The sequence below is a fragment of the Falco punctatus genome (genome assembly GCF_963210335.1).
Source record: "Falco punctatus genome assembly, chromosome: 13".
Lineage (NCBI taxonomy): Eukaryota > Metazoa > Chordata > Aves > Falconiformes > Falconidae > Falco > Falco punctatus.
In genome coordinates this window covers 14,505,681-14,525,322 of record NC_137593.1, presented here as the reverse complement: position 1 = coordinate 14,525,322, position 19,642 = coordinate 14,505,681, and the positions used below count along the sequence as shown (strand labels likewise).

General features: G+C 48.7%; 1 long non-coding RNA gene across 1 annotated transcript in view; it reads right to left on the bottom strand.

Moving 5' to 3' along the window:
- Positions 1-19,642, bottom strand: part of LOC308072958 — an 81,190-nt gene that overhangs the window by 16,700 nt on the left and 44,848 nt on the right. The window contains exon 2 of the long non-coding RNA XR_013931858.1: positions 1-19,642. This exon is cut by the window's left edge and continues 16,700 nt beyond it; it is cut by the window's right edge and continues 44,368 nt beyond it. This is a non-coding gene — a long non-coding RNA (uncharacterized lncRNA).

Sequence of the window (19,642 nt, the reverse complement as noted above, 5' to 3'; positions counted from 1 at the left end):
ACCAGGATGCTCAGTTCTGTGCCGGGCTCCTGGGAAGGGCCACCATGGGAGCACAGGGATGGTTAATCAGAGGAGCATGAGATTGCTTCCTGGTCCCGGTCTGGTGGCCAGAAGCAACCAGGAGTCCCAGTCCCATACCCTGACCCTGCCACAGCTCACCAGCAGCTTTGGCCCCTGGCTCTGGTGCTGCACCACGGGTTTGCCTCTTGGTAAATTCACCTTGTTATTTGCATTGCAGCATCGCCTAGGAGCCAGGGATCCCACGGTGCCAGTGCTGGCCAGGCAGCCCTGCCTGCCCTGCCTGCCCTGCCTGCCCTGGGGATGCAGCACTCTCCCTGCAGGCAGCCAGGGACCATTTGCACCGGGCTCGCGGGGCTCCCAGCGCAGCGTGCCAAGTCCCTCTGCCCGCATGGCTTACCGAGTAAGCCCCCTCGACCTGCATGCCAGTGAAAAGCAGCATGCAAGCGTGGAAGCAGCTGCATTAAAATTTAGCATTAAAACACGGGTTTCCCTGGCTTGCCAGAGCCCAGCCTGGAGGGCACTTTCACAGCCAAGCTATAAACCCTGCAAACGGGGGTTTCTAATGGAAACATTGACATAACCTGTAGCTGACAGAGCAATAGCTCTGCTCACGTTAAGCCTGCATTTTCATCCCTAATCCCCCCAGCTCCTGGCCTTCCTCAGAAATGGACCCATGCAGCTGGCTGAGCATCCCTGGGGACATGGTGGGCGGCTGGGCTGGGGGGTCCATGGGTCCGGTTGCTCCCTGCTGTGCCAGCCCTGGCCTGCTGCACCACAGGCGAGGGGCCAATGGCTTGGGGGAGAGCCCCTCTGCTGCAGCGCGACGGTCCTCTGCCACTGAAAAGGCAAAAGAAAAAGGCAGAGCGGTTCAGTTGGTTGTAAAAATTAATGAGTTCAGATACAGACTTGCTTTATTCCGGTCCAGCTGCGTAACCACAGCGATTGTGTCCGGCACACTAGACAGTTACATCAGCTCCACACCCCTGTACAATAAGACTCTGTTTGATCTCAGAAACAAGATCAGACTCCTGGGCTTTGCACATCCTGCTTCCTACATATGTAAAATCATTTTATTACCAGCCAGGAGAGTTCATCTAAGCCGCTCTCGCTGCGCAGCTGATGTGGAGAGAACATGCCCCTGTCTGCACTTCTTGTACCAGATGGAGATCTGCAGAGAGATTTCAGAGCTGCTACTTCTCTGAGTGGCTGGGTTTTTTTTAATTCCTCATCTTAGACTGGAAACTCTGGAGCAGGACCTGAACCTCCTCATGTGTTTATGCAGCCCCTGCACAGTGGGAGGTGTGTATGGCTCAGCTCTCCTGAATATAAGTGATAAATAAGCAGCCGTGTGTTTTTACTTGGCTTTATCCCCTTTTGTCCCATCTGCCCAGGAGAGGAAGTTCCTCATAAAAAATCTGCTCTGCCCTTCAAATGTCTGCTCAAATCCCCCTCTGTTTGTCAGGTCTGTGAGACACTGGGGAACTGTCAGATGTTTAGCATCCTCCCTGTATTCAAACATTTACTCTGCCCCACGTGAGTAACCCCACTGTCACCAGTTATAAATATGCCCAAGCTGCTCCAGGCTCAGCCTGACCAGCCGCAGCACCACAATGCTCTTTTGCTGATGACAGATTGCTCAGCAGCATTACAAGGCACAAGTTCCCCTTTAACCACAGCTATTCCAGTTACACGGTCCCACTGGTGCTGCTCTGATGCTGGCCCCCCATATCCTGACTGCTGAGCTGCAACACACAGAGACTTGCTGCCTTGCAGGGTGGCAGAGCTGCATCCTGGGATGCAGTTGCAGTGCTAGTGTGCAGCATCATTGCATCCCAGGATGCATCTGCAGCGCTGGTGTGCAGGGAGTGCTGCAGGGCTCACTCAGATGAGAGCGCTTTCCCAAAGAAAATAAACTTTTCAGCCTAAGATTCCTTTGCTGCTGATGTCTGCAGGGCTGTGCGGCCAGAGCACACTGACTCACTGCACACAGGTCACTCGGCAGCTGCCGGGTGGTAACTCTTATTTACTGCTCAGTTGTGGTTGGATTTAAACCAGCAGCACAGGCGGAGGGAGGGGAAATCCCCTCCATCCCATCCCAGCCCTGCGCAGTCATCCAGTCTAACTGGAGCAGCTACTCTAAGTGCATCTAGTTTAGGGCCTTGCTTCACCCCTGGCTGCTTTCTTCTAGCTCAGCCCTCCTGGTTTTGTAAAATTTCCAATCTAGAGGCTCCAGAGTGCTTACAGCTTTGAATAAAGCTCTTGGAGACCTAACCCAGGTCACACCCCCATAGTTCAGCAAGTCTAACACCAGGATGGGTCTGTTCACCAGGAGCAATGAAAAGCAGTACCAGTCCGTGCCAGACATCCTCTGTTTGGAAAGGAGAAACTGGTGACCCAATACCTCATGAAGCAGCTACCAGCGTGCACACAGGCTTCTCCACCGTGTACAGCCCTCATACACCTCCACCCCTCGGCAGCTTGGGAGTGCTAACCTGCTTGAATCGGGCATGGCAAAAGATGCTGCTGAATCTTGTTTGTTCAAAGCCACTCCTCACACGTGTGCCAGACCAGATTAAAGTGTGGGCTTCCCTGTAAATGTCCCCTGAAGAGCTTTGCTGATCAAGCCATGCACGGGGAGCAGGGGCACCATTTTGACTCACGTGCGATGGCAGTTCCCTGTGCCTCCATCCTTGCTGCCCAGGCCCATGAGTTGAACTGGGATCTCATCCTCTCCTGGAGGCCTTTCCCTCCAAGCCTTGTTTTGGAGTAGCTGAGGCTGGCACTGATGCAATGAGAGATGCTCGCAGAAGAGGAGGCTACGGGAAGCTCTGGCCATCAGGGTAGACCATCACTTTTGCCAGCAGGTTTCATGCTCTTAACAACTGTGTATTTATCCTATTGCCGCCAGGATAATTGCCAAAGATTTTGTATGTAGCAATGACTTCCTCCTCTCTGGGGTGCTCCCCAGCTCTTCCAGCAGCTTTCCAGGCGATTTTCCACTGCGGATCTCCCCATCCTCTCTTTCTGTAAGCATATTTTGACCTCATCTCAGGACCACATGTGCGTGTTTTCACAAGCAAAGCTGACAAAAAAAACAACCCCAATTGCCCCTCCAGCTGTCCCATCGCAACACTGCTCTGCCTGCCATTTCCAATGGCTTTTCCTGTTGTTGGTTTGTAATTACCCCAGGATGCCATTCCCCGCATTGCTCTGACAACCAGGATTTAAGGCCCCGCAAAGAGCAGAGCTGCCTGGTCTCCAACCCCCCCAAGTTTACAGCCAGCATCATTCCCATCAATCATCTTCTGTCAGATGGGGAACTTGAGCAACCCCAGTCCAAACTGGAATATGGAAGGGAGGCCTTCCTTGTCCCACCCTCCCCAGTTTGAAAGCCCAGCTCGAATAAACAAAACCTGAAAGGGCCAAGGCAGCTCAAAAGGAAACTGTAAACGATCCCATCTGTGAGACTTGGCGAATATCTCCTCCAGGAGGGGGGCGTGGGGAAGAGAAAACAAATTGAAGGGTCCTTCTTTTTTTTTTTTTTTTTTCCTCAGAAGGAAATACCATTGTGTTCAAACGTTGCTACTGCTCCAAATGTCATTCCAGAGCCCAAACCTTGGCTCCTCCTCAGACAAGTTTCCTACTGCAGATGGTGGCAGGAGCCTTTGGGAGAGGTTGTCATCTGCAGGGATAATTAACAGGAAAGCAATGATGAACACAAGAGCTTGGGGTAGAAGATGTCGATCAGGAAGCAAAAGCAGATGAGATGTGCAAACGTCATATTCTATAGTGATAAATGTGTTTTGTAAGACAGCAAGACACCATGCTTGCTTGCACCAGAGAACCCAAGCCTGCCGTGTTCCTGTCCATTACTTACAGGTGCTGTAAGTCCACTCGATCAGGGTGGAAACCTCTGGGTGCTCAGCAGGGTGCTGATGCTCACAGCACAGTGGCGGCTGGGGCCCTTAGAAAAGGCAGGTCCTGGGGTGGTGGCCAGGAACAGCAGCACCTACATTTTGGCAGCCAGCCTGAAAAGGTTGTCTGTGCCCAGTTTTAGAAAGGCAAGATAACCCAGGAGCATCCAGACATCCCCTGCCTTTTCCCCATCCTTGAAGCCTGCCTGGTTTTGCATTTTCCATTTTTCAGGGCCACAGAACAGTCTGTTCACCTCCACCTCCCCTGCTTTCCCAGGCCCCAAACGAGCAGGTTGGGCTGAGCACTTGATAAGGGATATTGCAATTGTACTGGCAGCCTCGGTGCATGACAAAAGCATCAGCGATCACAAAGCAGCTTTATCTCACCAGGTTTCCAGCTCTGTTCCCCCCAGTCTCAAAGGCTGGGGATTGTGAGTAAGGGCACTTTGCATCTTCAAAGAGCAGGAGTGGTTTCAGGCGGAGTCCTGGGTACCCTGGAGACCCCAGCAATCCTGCCCAGTGGGAGTCTGAAACCCAGGTCTGGGTTGTGGAGCAGGAGTCCACCTGTGCCACGGGCAGCTGGGCAGGCACCAGGGATGCGCTTGGGAAATGCTCTGTGCACCACTGACCACCGCGAGCAATCCCGACTGGTTTGGTCAGGGAATCAGCTCACCAGAAACAGATGCAGAGGGCAAAATATTACAACGCTTTTGGCTAATGATCGGCTTTTAAACACAAGTTAATATTTGAGAATGCAGCTTTCAAGCATGGCAGTGAGAGTGAGGAATGAATATTTAAGACCATGTTAATCATGCTAGAGATGGGGAGCCAAGGCAAGGGGGAGGGGACCAGCAGGTGACAGAGGGCTCAGGGGGAGGACTGATGACTTTCTGGTCCTTGGAAGGATTTGGCTCCAGCAGAGTGATGCTGCTGTAGCTAAACACCAAGAAAGTCCTGGGACGGATAGATAGAGAGCTGTCACAGAAAAGCACTGATCCCCTTCTGGTGCTCACACTGCAGTGTGCTGAAACGTTATTAAGTACCGACAGCATCACAAAAATTATTTGAAGGCAGGAACGACTGTTCTGGAGTGAGACTTGCAGAGCTCAACTGATTTTGCACAAACCTGAAAAATGAGCATTTGATTACACATCTAAAAGTCACAATAGGAAGAAGAAACAGAATGAATATTGAATTTAGTAGAGAACGTTATAACAAGACTCAAAACCAGGAAAAGAAACCAGGGCACATTTAACAGGAGATCAGGCATTTATCTCTAAAGGGTAGGCTTAGAAACCGCTGTAATGAGCCAGGAAAAGGAGAGACAGATGCTCAGTCCAAAGACAGATGCTTTCTAGTTCTTCCTGGGGTAAGTTTAGGCATTTCTGGGCAAAATGCGATGCCTGTGAAACACAGACTTTCCATCCTGAACAAGCCCAACTAGCTCCCACAGCTGCAACCAATACAAGCTTGTAGGCCCAGGGAGAAGATGAGGGGAGCAACATTCAGGAGAAGAATGGGTAACAGGAGCTGGTCCTGAGCCCCCTGCAAAAAGTGGCTGAGGATAAAGTAAATGAGCATGAGGGTGTAATTCCAGTGGGCACATGAGGGTGGTGAGGCGCTGGAGCAGGTTGCCCGAAGTTGTGGGTGCCCCATCCCTGGAAGTGTTCGGGACCAGGTTGGATGGGGCTTTGAGCAACCTGATTTGGTGGGAGGTGTCCCTGCCCATGGCAGGGGGCTTGGAATTAGATGATCTTTAAGGTCCCTTCCAGCCCAAACCATTCTACAAAATTCTATAATTCTATGTCCCCTCAGAGGAGCAGGCAGTTGACTTGGTGCCAGACTCTTCCCTTCCACTCTCCTGGAAGTGCCACCCCTTCAGCTTGCTGGGCACACGTGGCCCTCGCTTGCCCTGGGCTACAGAGCCTGGCTGCTCCCTGTGCCCTTTATGAGCACTGTGAAGCAGAGGGGGATGCTGCTGCTGCACCTCTGCCTCTGCTCGTTAGCTAATGTGAATTAAATCCCTTTTATCTTCACGCTCATTTTCTAAGGATAATAATCCCTTTTTGTGTGCACCCACTTTAACTGTTCCCAACTGAGCTGTAATTGCTGATAGTAATTAAGTTAATACATATTTACAGCCATGTAGAGTTATAGAAGGTCTCCTGTAGTTTTATTTGAAGGATTTTCTATAACCTGCTATAAAATCATTAACAAGTTGTTCAGTGTTAATTGCCTCCAATGCTGATCTTGTCCCATCACCTCCGGACAAGGCAGGGCAGGCAGATGGCTTTCCCTGCCTGGCCCAGGACAGCTGCTTTGTCCCTGCACACACCCTGGCTTCACTGCAAGGCAGAGGTGACCATCAACTTTCTTTTCTACCATTTTGCTCCAGTTTGGGAAAATTCACCCCTATGACCGATTTTCCAAGCCATTTTCAAAAAAAGAGTCTTGCGAGAGCTTATGGGCCCCGTGTCCCTGCATGCCGTGAGGATGGGGGACTGGGACCCTGGGAGAGCGGGGACCGGGCAGGGTTCAGCTTCCATCCCTGCCCGCAGCTCTGCTGAGCAACGTGGCAGCAATCCCCACCCCCCCATTTTCTGCTGCTTGCTTTTGTGCTTGCCAAGAGCCCCAAACCACTCAGCAAACAGCGTGTGTGGTGAGAGATCACTTCGTGTAATCTCCGGGCGAATCTCCCCATTATACAGTAGGCTAATTAACTCCGGCCGCCGTACAGGGTCATGATGAGCTATCGGCTCCAGGAATGCCCTCCCCAAAGGGAAGTAAATATCACTGCAAGAGCAGGGAGCCCCTTTCTATGGCAGTGAATCCTGATAAAGAGCTTCACTCCATTCTCCTGCTGCTGGCTCCAGCTTAGCGTTTTTAAAGCTAATTCTCCTCCGCGTTAATCTGGAGGATCCATTCAGCCCAAAGCTCAACATCTGAGTCTATTTGCAAAGTGTGCAGCTGTGTCAATTTGCAAAGACAAAGGAAAGCTCCTCTGTCAACAGGTCGGGGAGCTCAGGTAGCACGAGCGAATTGAGGGCAAGAAGTCAAAGTGGTTTCACAAACCATCAGACCATGTTTAAATCCCATCCAGCCCCAGAGGCCGGGGCAGTGCGAGGGATAAAGGGAGTGCAGAGGAGTGGGCTGAACAGCCAGGGCTGTGAGTCCGCCAATTAGTGCTATTATAGAAAGATAATTAGATCTGCTCCATGGAAACCCCAGAGGAGGCAGAATGCAATTTCCATTTAGGCTTATTTTAATAAAAGTTAGAAATGCCAGGAGATGCCAAAATTGCATTGTTGGCAATATGAGCAAGGCCCTGGGTGTGGGGTAGAGCAGCTACTGGGCAGCAGAAGGGACCGCAGCCCTCTGGGACACAGGGGACACTGCTCAGTATTCATGCCCGAGGGGTGGAAGTTGAAAACTTTGGAAGTGAACACTTCCAGATAAAGAAATCCAACCTCCTTTACAAGCTCTGCTTCTCCAGCAACTTTTATTTTTAGGAATTACTCTATGCAGGGGCAGATGCCGTGAAGGTGCTTAGTGGTGATGTGCTCTAAGCTGAAAGCAGGGCCGGGAGCAGCCCTTCTCAGGGCGCCCAGGATGGAGATGCAAGGAAGGTAGGAGGCATCCTGGTGACCTTTGAGAGAGCATGGAGATAGTAAGTCCTGGGAAAGAAATGGGACTTCTCACCTAGACCCTTAATTTCAGTGCCATCAGGTCTGGGACGTACTTATCCCTATTTCACACAGGAGGAGAGAGTCTCAGGGAAGTCAAGTCTGAGATTTCTGAAGTGAGCCTGTGGTTTAGGATGCCACAGCCCAGCCTGGGCACCCCTTAGCCATCGACAGTTGAAGACTGTGGCACTACAGAGCCCCTCAGGCTCGTGGCAGGGACCAGGCAAAGTTTAAATGGAGCATGGGAACAGCTGTGTGGGCATGTGTAACCAGAGAGCGAATAAGAGAGTGAGGAGTCATCACGCAGCTGGTGTGTAAGAACGTCCCAAGTCTCCTTGTTTCTAATCATCTAAACCAATTTCCTGTGGTTCAGAGATCTATAAAAGAAGCTGTGTTTGAGCAAACCCATTTCACCACTGAAAACTTCCCCATAAGAAAAACTTCCACTGGAAATAAAGGCAGTTTCGGTCTTTTTTTGCATTTTGAAGACAAAAATTAGGACTCTGGCTCAGAAAGATTTTGCTGAAACTGTAACTTTGCCTGCAGGTAGAGACTGCACGTGGGAAAGAGGAATTTCAAAGAGAAACAACTGGAAGGCTGAAAAGAGCCACCCGTGATTGATTTTGGAATCAGTCGTGTACTGTTCCCACCCTCAGCAGCCATCCCTCCCCATGCCTGTGGAGCCGGGCTCAAGAGTTTAACTTCAACAAGCCCCGTTTGGAGGAAATCTAGACATTGTCCATTAGGTAAATATTCACAGATGTGCAATAATAAACACCATTAAATAGCTTTAATGGGTGCATTTAATCAAAATATACATCACGTACACTCTAGGCATACCTCTAGTGAGCAGGGAAAACAGGTGAATTCTCATGTTTGTGTTATTTCATGAAACAGGGTCCAAAATAATGTTCTGCCCAGCTACTTCTCTCTTCTAACACAAATTGTCAGGGCATACATATACAGATGCATAAAATCTGGCCAGATGCGACATTTTTCTCTTACAGTTAAGCATATTTATTTTGATAATGTCTGGCAATATAACACCTGTAACATTAATAAACACAGTCATCCCTTTCAGATACATTTTATACCTACTGTACCTTTTTATTTTGAGATAATAAATCACACACGTAAACCTTATTAATCATTTAAACAGCCCCTTAAAACACTGCTGAAAAGATTTTCCAACTCAAACACCTTTTAAGACGCAATGACATCATGTCTGTCGGGACATTGTTATGCAGTGAAGATTGTGAGACATTTTCCCCCCATAAAGTTGCTGTAATAAAGTTTGTCACTGCAGTCATTAAATTTGTGTTTTCTCCTCTTACCCTCTTCCTTACTCTGGAGCTACCCATTGTCAGGGAAAAAGAGAAAACGTGCCACGGTGAAAAATTTGGGGGTTTAATCATGAAGTCTGCCACAAAGAGAAGTACCCATTGATTTCAACAAGTGTCATCTACTGGTCTGTCTTATCTCGTGGGGTACCTGGCTTCTCCTGGGGCAGGCAGAACAAGCATGGAGAGAAAGAGGAAGAAGAGATTCCTCATTCTACCTGGAAATGGAGAAAAACTAAGCAAATGCTGTTGTTTCATGGAACTGAACATCCCAGGAGGAACCTGTTCTCACTGGAAGTCTTCACTTGTGCATCTCCTGACCTACAGAAAGATGCTGGCCCAGCTGACAGGTTCAGTGAAGGCTTTGCCTGCTGAACAAGTGCAAAGCCATATTTGACTAAGTTAAGAGAAAGGGCAGAAGCTGCAGCTGATGAGTTTTTATCAGTCAGAGGCTGCAGATGCTTCGGTGGTAACAGCTTCTGAGTGACCTGAAAGCCATGCTAAATACAGTGTTTGGAACTTCTTTCTCCTATTCCAGGAGCTGAGCTCTGTGCTGCTTTGAGCAGCCCCAGATGGCTGCCACACGCCCTATCCCAGCAGCACATCCCAGCTCTCATGGCAGCCGTGGTGACCGCCCTTTGGTGGTCTGTGAAACCAAAACCTAATGAAACCAAAACCTCAGACGTGTCATCGGTTGACTCAGACCTGCTGCGTGCTTCCTCCCTCACCCTCTCCCAGAGGAAGCACACGTACAAATGAGTCTGTTGGGTTTGGCTGCTTCCAGAAATGCCTCTCCTGGCAGATGGTCCCTGCTGGGAAGAGCAACGCTGCAGAGCACATTGTTTCCTGCAAGTGGGGACACAAGTCTGGTGGCGCAATGAGGAGAGTTCCTTGCAGAGTACTTTCAGCCTCAATGTCTCAAAGCTCAAGGCTAGAAGAGGCTTCTGTGTGCACACATTAAAATTCAGCTGAATTCAAACCTGTCAGTCCATAGAAGGCTCTGCGTGGTGCAGGGACGCAGGTGCCGCTGGCTGGTCCCAGCAGGGACCAGAGTGGAGCTGAACCTGCCTGGCCCCCCAGCTTCCCAACTGCTCTTCTAAACCGGCACATGCAAAAAAAGCCTAAAAGCTCTGGTGTAGCCCAGCTGCAGGCCTTGTAACTGGTTTCTCTCTCAAAAGATACCCCAGCCAACTTTAAGCCAATTACCAGGGAGACAAACACACCTGCCTGCTGCTAATTAAAAACCATCTCAGAAGCCCTGCGCCCCCACCACAGAGCCCAGGACCCGGTGGGGGGCTACATCCCTGCTCCGGTGCCAGCCTCTGCCTCTGGGGACGGTGGCACCTCCTGCCTAGTCAGCTGCATTCCTGGCTGTCTTCCTTCTCACCCAAAACTAGGCAGAGTGCATACCCACCACTAACTGAGCAATTAAGCTGTTAAGTAACTCAGTTAATAAATTCAGATTTTGCCCTAATACATTTCTAATGACCTTGTCTAATAAATTCAAAGCAATCTGGGAAGAATGCTTCTTGCCATATTTTAAAGGCAAAAGTGATTTATGTTTGCTGAGAGGGCAAAGACAACCGCATGTGATTTATTACTATCAGTCACTGTATCTTTCATCTCTTTAATTATTTTCTCTACAGGCAGCTTCAAAAGTGCTCTTGAAGGCTGAATGGTGGGCGTTTTTCAAGTTCAGATACTCACTGCTTAGGTCTGAACTGTTGTTTTTGCCTTCCTATCTGTGGCTTCGAATATTAATCATGGAAGCTGCAATTTAGTTTGCTTAAGTTGGACTTAATACAACAAATGGGTTTGCATGCTCGGTACCCTACCAGAGCCAAATGCCTGAAACCTCTAAGATTTTTGTCCGTTGGTGGTATTTTCCAGTGGGAAAGCCAACAACAGCTACCAGCCTCAATAGGGCTGACTGGGTTTATAACAAGATTTAACTTCTGTTGTCAGACTAGGGCAGGAGGTTTGCAAGCAAGTTTTGTTGGTCAAAAAGACCAACTTTTCCATCCTTCCCAGAGAGGGGAGCTTGCTTGGCATTCACCACACAGCCAAAGGGGAAGATGAACCAAGTGTTGTAAAGTCTGAAGCCAGGACAGGAAAAGCACAATTACTTGAGGAAATTAATCTGGTTTCCAGAGGGAGAAAGGCGGGAATCACTGCTTGAAAGCCCCCCTTCTGCCCAGGTATGTGGGGGGATTTCCAGTGTGGAGTTTGGCTCTCACGACCCAGAAACACAGGGGAGCCGACTTAGTCTGTCACTCACGTCCTCCAGAAAGCCCAGCCTAAAGCAGCAGAGGGATGCTAGTATTTATATTCTCACTCTCTTACGTACCCCAGGACTTCCTATGATCTGAAAAAACAAGATTTAATCTTTGTCCAGCTTCCAGTCCCTAGCCAGGGCTCAAACTGTGGGAATTTTTTCCACCGAGACTGTCTTCCAGCTATTTCCAGGTAGTCCTCAAAACAGGCCTGGCTGGGATTCAGACAGGAAAAACCATTTCTGCAAGATTTCCTGTCTGGCTTTACAAGCCCAAGAGGTCTGGAGAATACTGAGGAATCATCCAAAACCTCGATAAGTGCCTGCCTGACTCATGGACAGGCTGGATGTCAGGGATGTGGGACAGCACACAGCTTGGTCCTTGCAGAGGAACCAAAGCTGCCTGTCCTGAGGTGGCCTTGGCTCCCATCGGAGGCACTGAGGAAGGAGCAGCTCCAGCCCTCCAGGGCTGTGTGGCCTGGAAAAGGGTTTGCTTTCCAGAGCTGCCCGTGGACAGTGTCGCAAGGGCAGGCTCACACAGGCTGCCATACGTGACACGGTCCCAGTCTCTGGCATCTTGCTTGGTTCAAATGTTCTGCCCTAAACAGAACTCTGTAAAAACTGAGGAGCTTCCAAGGGGTTTCTTCTTCCTCAAATCCCTCCAGTCCCCACTCCACTCAAGCATACATCTTCTCAAATAGCATGTCCCGTTTTGAGCCTCTACAGTCAGAGGAAACTCTTAGCAGCATTTTTTGGGGTCAGTTTTTCATGACTGAGACCTAGTCATGCAAACAAAGATTTATTTTTTTCTGACCAAAACAACATTAAGGAGAAAATTCTTTCCCATGACTAAAGCCAGGCGGGAATTTTTCAAAAGAACGTCAAAGCAGCAAGTTTCAGGGAAAGGGGCAGTTTGGTGCAATTTTACATGTAATGTTTCTTTTCGTTTTTGAAGTGGGAAAATGCAAACTTTTGGCATTTAATGATTGTCATGCAAATAAATATGACAGTCTTTAGCAAGAGCCCTTGCCAATTCTCACTGCTAGCTAGAATCAATGCTAGCACCAGTTGGGATTGTATTTGACAGCATTGTCTGGCTTATGTGCTAGTTTTCATCATGAATGAGGCCAGGTGCCTAATAATCATGATTATTCAAAGCCAGTCAAAGTTCAGCTGTCCTGTACCAAATACCTCAAAGCTCTGGGGGTATTTAAACACCATCGCCCAGCCAAGGGCCAACATGCACTAACACCAGGACCTTGGTTTTATTTTCGATTTGAAAGGCAGTAAGGAATAACCAGGGCCACAGCAGAAGAGGTCTTCAGAGAACTGTGTCAAGGACTATGTCCAACAGCCTGGCTGCTGTCCTTGCAGGTCCCATTCCCCCTACATGAATGCAGACCAAGGGGCCCTTTCTTCTGAGCTGCAACAAAGGGTGAGGACCCCACACCAGGCAATGAGGGGAGACACCTCGCCTCGGCATCAGAGACCACTGCTCTGTCCATTCCCATTATTTCAGGGGATACTAAAAGCAATAATGTGACGCTTAAAGAAGTTACCACCGACAAAGCTTTGAACAATTTGGCAGTCAGGCTTAGGAAGAGCACAGAATATTGCTCTTACCATTTTCTGCAGTGATGTTATGGCCAGAAAGGCTGGCGGAGGGAGCACAAGCTCCCGCACTGCGGGAAACTGTAACCCTTCCGAAAGCCGTCCCAAAGCTCAGCTATCCATCTGACTGCCCAAATAAAACGCAGCAACAATGGAAACAGAATTCATTAAACTAAAATGGACATGATTTTATCCTTGTTGGCCTAGCCTTGGTTCCTTGTACATTGAAACCTTCCATTTGTGGGCCTGGACATTAACAGATGAGCTATTAACTAGCCATGGCTAATTATAGATAGCTGCATCACCTTCTTAAAAGGGAGGCATTGTCAAGGCCAGCTAGGGCCAAAGTGGAGGTCTTGTGAAGTTAATCGTATTGTAAAAATTACTCAATAGAAAATATATTTACCCCCCCCGCTTCAACTTCCACCAAAAATCAATCTTATGGGAATTTGAACACTTTTCTAAAGTGTTTGCAAAACAACCATCAAAGCAGGGCAGAGCTAAAACAGGTTAGTCTTTCTTCATTGTCTGAGCTGGCACTGAACAGCGTGTATCAGTGAGAAGGAAATCATTAAGCCTTTAAACTTTCTTTCATTTAGATGATATACAATATTGTTAATGAACACAGTTATGGGCATTTGCCTTCCCCAGCTGTATGATTTTTTACTTAGTACTGCACTTTTAATCTTCCCACAGACTTAAAGAATTGTTATCCTTGAAAGGAAGCGAGACCTCCCTCGCTGACAAAGATTTAGTTTGCTAATGCGTTTTGGTGAGGCAGGAACACAGCATGGAGGAATTAAAGGAATAATAAAATAAACATTTCTACCCACAGAAAGAGGAACCTACCCTCACAAAGCACCCCTGGCTGGTTCACGGGTGGGTGTCCTGCCTCAGGGCCACACCAGAGCCTGAGGTCCTCCTAAAAATGCTCTGCAGCGAGGGCAGAGCAGGGTTCAAGCGGCTTCAATGAAGGGAGGGGGGTAAGCTGGGGTGGTGGGACCCCGAGCCAGCACTGATTTAGCTGTGAGAGCCTGGACCTCTCCAGGAAAACTGCAAATGAAGATGTGTGTGACATTAGGTAAGGTTTTCTAATTAGACATAGAAAACAAATCTGCTCCACCCCAGGCAGCTGCAGCTCCAGCCAGCATGTTACTTATTAGCTCAAATTATTATTATTATAAAAAACACTTGACTTTCTTGTTCAAAAAGTAAAAAGGGATTAGCAGGGTCTCTCAGACAGCTCTCCTCAGACTAACCTCCAACATCTCAGACAAAGGCTCAACCAGAACAGAGGCTTTCTCAGCCAAGGACAAAACAGACCCCAAACGGCTGCAATAGAAAGTCAAAGGCAATACTTGACACAGCACTCAACTCTGTTTGCTGACTTTTCCTAGCGCATACAACAAAATTCAGCCCAAATATGTCACTGCTGCCAATTACCCAGGGCAACAGCCGGACCCTGGAGCTGGTGACTCAATGGAGACACAAGGGAAAGCTGCTTTCCCAAACCTGAAGGAGGTGGAAAACCACAAAGGCAAGAAGCACACCAGGAAGGATTAGGAGCTGCAGAACAAAACATGCTGGGAGGGCTCCAAGCCAGTGGGTCCCCTCTGCCCACCACCCCTCCCGGCTTGGGCTTTACCCAGGCCAGCACAAACCTGTCCCTGAGGAGGCTGCACCCCAGCTTGCTCCCATCGGGAGACTGGGGAATAGAGGGAACGACTCATCCACCAAACAAGGATGCCAGGAAAACCCTGCAGGAAGCCAGAGCTTTGGTGGCAAGGGGATGGGGCTGGCTGGAACATGAAAACCTGCTTTCCCCGGGGCAGCAGAGCTCTGGGCTATATGGGAGAGGGCAACCTGGGCTGGTGTTGGCAATTTGATTAAAAATTATTTGATTGGCAAATCCAAGCTGCCTGGGACTTGATACATAATGAGCCACAGCTTTGGTGTGAAGAGCTCTCTTTAACCTTAAAATATTTTCCTGTTAAGCAAATTGCACCACACGCATCCCCATCTCTGCCAGCTCTGCTCACAGACAGCAGCTCTTCCTAGTTTTTCAGGCTGAAATGCTGGAATAAGTGGAACTCAGCAATATGTATGGAAATGCTCCATTTGTCTGAACAGCAGTTGGTGTTTTTAATCACCCAGGCCCACCACATGTGGCTGGGTGCTTTGCAAATGCAGTCCTGGGGGTAGCAACACCTCTCTGGATACAGCCCTCGTCTGGAAAGTGGCTGAGCCTTTGCCACGGTGGTTTCACCACCCGTTCTTCAGTCCTTATGGGGAAAAGCTGTGCCCCCCAAAGGGCGCGCAGAGGACCGCGGTGGTTTGCGTCAAAAGGATTTTGAGAAGCGTGATGTCCTGCCACTCCCCTTCTGGGCTTTGCAGCAGTGTGCGGTGTGTAATGGTCCAGAGAAAATCAATTGGACACTGCACTTGAGAGATAAGGGTTGTGATTTTATTCCAAATAACCTGGTGACCCCAATCAATCTCTGTCCCCAAACTTCTGAAAGTTTGATACTCTAGTCTGCAATTAAGCCTCCACAACCAAGAATTCCAGCAGATGTTCCAGTCAAAACACCTTTATTAACTATTTATTTTTGACGCGTATCAGGAGATACCAGCCAATGCATTTAAAGGCAGACAAGGGGTTTTGCCTGACTGGTGTATGGTCCAATTAAGATTTAGAGTTATTTTTCACCTACTTTTTAAGTTTTCAATTTTTTTAAGCTGATAAAACTAAAATAAATTGTGAAATCCCCCAAACTTTCCTCGTGATAGCGACTCTGTGAGAACTTAAGCCAGTCACAGCATAAAGAAGAGAGCTGGAAATGTGAAGGGGTACGAGACCACCCCGTCCCCCTTTCCCTGCAGGGAGTGGGGCCAGGACAATGCTGGGTGCAGCTGGGTGCTGACTGGGTGCAGGGGCACAGGGCACACAGCTCCTGTTCCTCATCTCAAGATCTCTCCGGTCTCATTTCAATCAAGCAAGGAGTCATACCTGGTGGGAACGGCTGCTGCTTAGGGCAAAGCAAGCGCTGGAGACAAAGACAAGTCTGGAGAACAAGTATTGAACACAAAGGTTAATTCCTCAGATAAATACATTTCTGCTGAGCAAAACTTAAGCCTGTTTTCTATTCTGGGATGCCTCTGGGCCAGGTGTTCCCACCGGTACGTGCTGTTGCTGCTGAAGGTAGTACATGCCCTCCTGTGTGCTTTAGGGCACAGTTAGCAAGGGACAAGAGAGAAATAAATCCTGTGTTCTTCGGGCAGTGTGAGGGCACCCAAGGAAGATGCTCTCCAGGGGATGCACAGAAAACCTGTCTCCCACAGCTGCTGCCTTCGGATACAGCTGGGGCACTCCCTGGCGCAGCAAACTCCCATGCACATAGGGCGATCCCGCCCCACGGGCTGGGGCTTTGGCTCTGCACCATGCACGAGAGACCTCGAAAGCCTTTCCTTGCTCGCTGGGCAGTATAGCCCAGAGTCCCCCCACGCCTCCTGCACAGGCAGGGTCTGACCCTGAAGCCCCCCCGGGAAGTTTTGCCTGGTGGGTGTTAGCGTTAGTGAGTGATGCCCATTTATGCGCTGAGCACAGCCGGCTCTGCCCAAGCCCAACACCCCTGGGCTGGCCCTGTCCAGGGCAGGGGGAGAAAGGGGCCTTTGGTGGGAAGGTGTTTTTCATCACCCCGAGAACTGTGTCCAATTGCATTGTCGGAAGCAGCAGGTAGCAGTGAAAGGCAGGGTCATTCCCCTGACCAGCCCCAGCCCCTATTGTGCCGCCTTTCAGTGCGAGCAAAAGGTCAGCCCGCAGCCCCAGCTCCCAGCCTTCACTTTTTTGTTACGATTGTCACAAGGTAAATTAATCAGATTTACGGCATTAAGCCTTGCTGTATCTTGAGCCTTTCAGTCCTTTCTGCCCCCAAAACTTCTCTCATATGAACAGGCTCTTTGTTAATCCTTGCCCATACAATCTTCATTTGGTGATGGGGGAGCGGTAGAGGGACAAAGGCTGGAGGAGAGAGCTGCTGCCCGGCAGGTACCCTGCAACAACGACCAGAACACTGGTGGTTGCATCGCTCAAATATTTCTCCTGACTAATCCACTGGGAAGGATCCTGGTTCCAGAGCTGTGGTGCCACTCGCACATCACTTGGGAAGAGTAGCTGCCCCTCCAACAAATGAAAGGCGAGAGGCATTCCACAGCAGGGGCAAAGCGGCACCACCGGGAGCACAAAGCACAATTTATGTCCCTCTAATGTACCTACAGCATATGGGACCACTTACACAGTTGTTTGCCTTGGTCAATGGGTCTGCTGAGCCATTGGGGAGCTGGGTCTTATTTCACTTTCTGATGGGGATTTGGAAATGACTGGCCCCACCGCCAGCACGGGTCTCCCCAGCCAGCCGTGCTCCCAGCATGAGCTGGAGGCAGGGCTGGGAGGAGGTGACAGGTATCTTTATTCTGCCACCCAGGAGAGCTCCAACATCCCACTGGCAGGAATTTGTCTGCAAATTTCCCCCATTGAAAGGAGCGAGGGGGCTGATATGATCGCTTGATTAAGGGGCAGGCAAGGTGGAGGCTGGGGCACTTCAACAGGCCATGCTGTTGAAGGAATTCCCCTTCTTTTGGGAGACTGCGATCCACTTCTCCCCACTATTTCTCACTCCTAGGATCTCCTCTCACTCCTACAACTGCCAGCTTTCTCATTTCTGCAGAGCATACAGCTTAAAGAAATTTATACTTGATCTATCCATATGGAAAAGCAATCTTTAAAGAAATACCAGTGAAACTAAGAGAGAGTAATAAATGCAATTGCAGTGAAACTAGCAGCCAGAGTGGGACAGGGTGGGAAACAGTATCAGCGACCTTATCTTCTGCAGGTGCATTTGATTTTGATTTGATTATCCTCAGGGCAACTCATAACCGTGAAACATTAATGCCTTTGTTTTGAGCAATGGCATGCAGATAAGAGGAGGATTATACACCACATTTGGACGCTGTGTTTGTATTGACTTTTCTGCTTTAAGTTTTTGAACTTTTACACACACAAAAAAAGAAAAGCAAGATGACGGTATGTAATGTGGACATTCAAATGACCTCTCCACCATCAGAAACATTTAGTGTGTATTTAAATTTAAATAAAGGAACCAGAATGACATCTTAAATTCTCATCATCCATCACTCTCTGCAAAAAGACCTCTTCCCAGAGGCAGCTGGCAGGCTGAGTGCCTTCTCTCCAAAAATAAGCAGTGTGGGTGAGTTTGCAAATAATCTTTTTTGGGCTGGTGCTGATACATAACCCAATGATGCCTGTAACACTTAGAGCATAAATGGTGTCCCATTGAGTGAAAAATGAGACCTCACGGCCAGCTGAGGATCCCCCCGTGACTCAGAGGCGATCTGTGAATAAAGCCAGCAGCATCATTTTCCTTCCCAGCATGGGGGCTGCCCCATGCACACCTCCCGGCCATGCTCCTCCTCCCTCAGCCCCAGCACAGTGACTCATTAGAACTGGGAAGACTTCAGATATCTGGGTCAGATCTTCCCAAAAGTCAGAGAGGGAGGATGAGCTTGGCATGAGACCATACATCTGCTGAGTGTCTTGGGTGGTGGCAGCAATTCATCCCCAGATAAGGGGCAGTTAAGAGAAATTAATGGATTTTTAATGGAAAATATGGTCCAGCTTTGAAGAGAAGGCTGATTTTTTTTTTTGTTGCTCCCCGTGGTCCACTGGGAAAGCTGCCCAAACTTCCACCTCCCTTTGCCCATCCAGCACACAAGCTCTACCTGCCTCACAGGGATGAGGTGTTTGCCACAGGTTTTTTGCATTTTCAGATGAAAAAGCCTTAATCAGTATAACATATTTCCTAAAAGAAGAAGAAAATAGATGTGATTCATGCTTTCAGGCACACATCTACTTAAATGTTTTGCCAGCGTACATCAGCTACAATCATCATGATGATTTCCTCAAGATTAAAAAAGAGGGAAGAACAGGCACTCCCAACTGTGTCTGAATTAAAGAAATGGTGTCATTTTTTTGGCTTTGTCATTATTTTCATTTCCCTCTTCTCCCTCTCCCCTAGAAATTATTAAATCATTAAAATGATTAAAAAAATACCATAGCAGATGTCTGGCCTGTTTGATCTTGAGCCTGAATATGGAAGAAAAAGAAGTCAAGACTCTGATTATGGAAAAAAAAAGTAGAAGAGAGAAAAAATTGTAACAGGAAAGTCATGAAGAAGATTTGGCTTTGATCTCCACACCACACCGGCTTTGCTGCACTGGGGGGCTCTGCTGAGCAAAGCTGGGTTGTTTTGCAACTGCTTCATGAGATCACAGAGGCAATGCTTTACGCCATCTGCTCAAAGGCAAACAAGTCACTCCAAGTGAGATTTCCATCCTCCGGGTATGAGAAAGCAAGCAAAATATGGATTTGATGTGTATAGAATTAAGGTAGACCTCAAATCACAGATGCTATTTGGACTTCTAATGCAACTGGCCTCCCGCAGCTCCTTCACTCGTTCTGAAGCTGATTAATAAGCTGCCAGTCTTGGCTGGCTCATTTGTTTTAATTCTGATTTGTATACCCTCCTCTTTGCTCTGCCACAGGGAATCCAGAGGTTAGGAAACAGCCATTACAAGTCAGAGTGATGGCAGCAAAGAGCATTAGCAGGCATGCAAAGCTAACCTGCTCACACCGCTCTTGGTAATTTTCAACAGTAAGAAGTATGCTGGGAATGACAAGGGGTCATTTACTCATGTACTTGCTACTAACACGATTTCTAGGTATGC